This window comes from Misgurnus anguillicaudatus, chromosome 5, assembly GCF_027580225.2.
Source record: "Misgurnus anguillicaudatus chromosome 5, ASM2758022v2, whole genome shotgun sequence".
NCBI classification, from domain to species: Eukaryota; Metazoa; Chordata; class Actinopteri; order Cypriniformes; family Cobitidae; genus Misgurnus; species Misgurnus anguillicaudatus.
The window spans coordinates 19306051-19310615 of NC_073341.2; positions in this window are offsets into that span (position 1 = coordinate 19306051).

Consider the following 4565-nt stretch of genomic DNA (forward strand, 5'->3'; position numbering starts at 1 on the left):
TGTGAGTTCATATTCAAACTGCATGTAAACAAATGTATGCTTGCATAATATATACAACACTGACTGTAATATATGCATAACAGTTGAATATTAGTCAACATCAAAAGCAGAGCATGTTGACTAAATTAATTGATCATTTATTTAATATTTAAAAATATCAATCGTCTATTATTTTGCTCTTGCAGCACTTATGGCATTTATACGGTGTGCATTGTAGATTACATAAGTGTACATGCAGGAACATGCAAATAATGAAAGCACTTAAGTGATGCAACCACTGAAGTGGCTAAAACTCAGAATCAACACAACATTAGCCACATAACACACATTGCATAATTGGCAAACATCTATAGACAAAGGCATTTAGCATGAGCTACAGGTCTGAGGTCCCTATACTGCACGCACATATACTAGAGTCAATGATTGACAATAGGCATGAGAGTAAATCAATACAACCTCCCTCATGTCCTCATTACAGCACGGCTCTGTGTTACTCAAAGCGACAGGCTTCTGAAATTTTAAATAGCCATGAACAAGGAGCAATGCAGGAGCCCTGCCAAACCGAGAGGATGTGTTGATGGTGAAGCCACCTACCCGAAACGCACGCACACACTTTCTCACACTGGCCGTGGCTCCATGAGAAGTGGGTGATGTTGCTGGAAAAGGGGGGTGGGGTTTTTTTTATCTAGGGAAGGAATAAGGATTTGTATGTATTATTGATGCGGAGATGTATGTAAAACTGGATTAGGAATGTAAATCATCTTTATTGGATTTGCTTACATCTTCTACACAAAAATAATTCTCTTTTAAATGAACTCTAACCATTTGTGACAGCATCTAGATTTAGTACTGTAGTTTTTTTCTAAAAGCTATTTCTACAAAGACAGTTTTCTACCGATGTTTGCTCTTTTTAAGACTTTTTCCCATTTTCTCGAATATTTTTAGTTGGTATCGACTTATGCTGTGTCTAGTGTTTCTCTAAAATGTGTTTAGTATTTATAATTGTTGACATATAGTACATGTATACATTGGCCCTGAATAATGAATTGAAATATAATATGCACTTTAAAATATATGAATTTAAGTGCCTTTAATACATTTGCAAAGCAGGACATATCTGCAAACAACGCAGGAGCTGTTTTCTTAGAGTCATTGTTGTAATGAGTTGCAACCATCTGGTCTCAAGGTCAGTTTTAGTGGATGTATGATGTCAGTTCCTCTCAAGTTCACACAGGTGTCTTAGTAGAGAGAACACAGGTTTAGTTCATCAAATTAACTACAGACTTGTTCCACTAATGTTTGACAACCACAATGTGTTGTCAAGCACATACACTTGGGTCACTGTTTCTTAGTGGGATTGTCTGTTTTTACATACTGAAATAAAAATTGTGTATTTTATTTATTTATTTTGTATTTTATTTTATAAGTTTTCTCTTTAAATAAAAAAATATTTAACTTGTTTATAATTTTAAAAGTACGTAACTCAGCGGGGAAATAAATCACAGTGTGATATCTGACAGTAGCTGCGTTTGCATTGCAGATTTGCGCAAAACTGTAGCGCCATTTTCTAAATGTCGACAGAAAACTATTTTCCAGACGTTTTCAGATTGTTTATGATAAAATAGAACAGTTTTGACTGAAATATGGACATATGATGCTGTCCCGATTATTTTCGGGTGTTTGTTCTATCACCTCCCACCTCTAATGTCTGCATAGGTGCACTGGAACAATCCTTCCTAAAATGCATTAAACTTTCGTTTACAAAGACGTGAAACTCACCGAGTGGTCAGGGGTGTTTACTGATACGCTCACACAAAAATCGCTGCAAAGGACGCTTTCCTACAGGTGTTTTAGCATTCGTTGTAAACTTGTGGACCTATTTTTCCAAACGCCTCACACGTGTACATTCTTCTGTTGAGAGCTTGAATAATAGACACTCCAGCCCAGTTGGTGGTGATAATCCACCTTTGCCAATTGCAAAAATACAAACAAGGTTCCCGGCGCGGAGTAATACCGTACCTCACAACACATCTAATACAAGTCAATGTAGTAGGACAAAAACTACGATAAAACCTGTTGGAAAGCACCTTTTGCAATGATTTTTGTGTGAGCATATCAGTGAACACCCCTGACCAGTTGTCAGGGTAAACTTTCGTCTTTGTAAACGAAAGTTTAATGCATTTTAGAAAGGATTGTTCCAGTGCACCTATACACCCATTGTAGAGGTGGGAGGTGATAGAACAAACATCTCGGGCCAGCATCATATGTCCAAATTTCAGTCAAAACCGTTCTATTTCATCATAAACAATCTGAAAACAGGGCTTTGAGTGTAAAATACCGTCCTTTAAGTCATTCCAAACATCAGGTTGACTGCTGTTGGTAGGTTTACTAATATCACATCCACCGCACGAGGGATTATTTTTAAGGGAGTGTCTTGCATGTATTTTGTGAACATAAACGGTTTTGACGCGTATGCAGCAGGCACTTATTTTGACAAAACACGTGATGCACACAGGATCTCTCGGGGCGCAGAACACATATTTTGAAAAAAGGAACCACACACATGACACTCCGAACACTTATTTTGAATCAGCACCCCTCGGTTGAGCAGTCACGAGCCGCCACTGGTCGCCGGAAATCACCAAGCTTCCATTGAAATGAATGAGATTGCCTTGCTCTGCTACTGCTAATCGCTGCTAGTCTGAATGCAGTCGGGTGCATATAGCTTACGAACAAACAACTGGATGCCAGTTTCATTAATATGCCGTCAGCATATTAGCGAGGGATATGAGGCTGATTCACGTATGCACACTTGCAGGCAATCAGTGATTTTTAAAGGGAACATTGCTTACAGATTTGCGTACACGCGGTTTTATAAGTCTATGAGTCTATGAGTTTACACCAACCGCGTTTCAGGCGTCAAAATCGCGTCTACCGCGCCTAGTTTGCCGCTTAAACAGTTTAAATGCATTCGCAGGTGTAGAGCGGAGTAGACGCTTGGAAAAGCAAGCATTTGACGCGCGTCAGAGGCAAAATCGGTTTCTTGTGGGAGGGGCAAGTGCTATGCGGTTGTCTGTTTTGCATGATGACTGGTGTTGATTGTGCATTTATCGAGAGAGTTACCAGTTTGTATTTGGTAACCTTACTATGGGGGAAAATAAACGGCGCGGGTCAATAAACGTCACGTGACTCAAAAGTGAAGTGTGTACAACTTACCAGTTTGCCCAATGTCCTCACTGACACTCTTCCAAGCGAGGTCCTTTTTATTCTCCTCTATAGAAATAAGAACTTGTGTCGCTTACGGACAAAATCAAGCGTTGGTTGAATGAGTGACTCCGTGCGGGCTGCCACCACAGCAGCAAGCAGGCTCCTGATTGGTTAAAGCGGCGCGAAATTCCCCCAAAGTTTACATTTTTCAACTCGGGCATCAGCTGCAAATTCGCATGAACCGCAAAATGCACAAAAAGCACCATTCGCGCGAATGAGGCGGAAACGCGTCTTCCGCGCCACGCCATACGCCTCTTCCGTGCCTCGGGACCTCCAGACGCGTGTCAACACATCTTCACATTGACTTAACATTGAAATCACTCGCGCTTCACGCCTCTACGGCGGTTGGTGTAAACGCAGGATAAGTATTTTTTGACGTACGCCATTTTTGGCATTTGCGTGCACGTAGACTTTTAGGAAAAATCCTATGCACTGTTTTATAAATAAGACCCCCGGCTTGTAAGCATTGCTTTTGCACAAAATAGGCATCAGAATGCCACTTTTCTTATCATCTACCTATGTTAAGAGTAAGGCATTACAAAGTAACCTGCATTCTTAATCAGGTGACGATAATGACTTGATTTTAAATACATTAGTTTATTATTAAAGTTATGCATGGATAATAAAAAAATACCGTTCATGCCGTAAATGACAGTCGTTTCACTAGATAAGACCCTTATGCGTCTTTGGGATCGTTTAGAGCCCTTTGAAGCTGCGTTGAAACTGTAAATTGTTGGTGTCCAATAAAGTTTATTAAATTGAGAAAAATCCTGGTATGTTTTCCTCAACAAACCTTACTGAACAAAGAAAGACATCATCAATTTGGATGACAAGGGTGAGAGTAAATTACCAGAATTTTTTTATGAAAGTGAAATATTCCTTTAAGTATAATGTAAATGTAATGTTATAATGTAATTTAATGTAAAGTTGATGTTGCTTTAATTTTAGGAAAGCATTAACAGTAGCTTTTCATTATATTTCCTTTTTTCCGTACAGTCCGCATCATCTCCCATAATTGCATTTCTAGTACCGGAAATATGCAGTATTAAATACATAAGCTGCCACATTTATGTGCACACATGCTTTTAGGACGAAATTATGTAAAGTTTTATGCATGGCTCCCCAGGCTTTTAGGAAAGGGCCAAAGGACCAAAGTGCACCGGGGGCTTCTCATTAAGAGTCTGTGTGAATGTTGACTGTATGAGGGCCACGCCATCACAACTCCCCCATTCCTAGACCTTACACAACACGGCAGCACGACTCAGCGCACATTACCGCTCCCTTATATGTATGAGCAC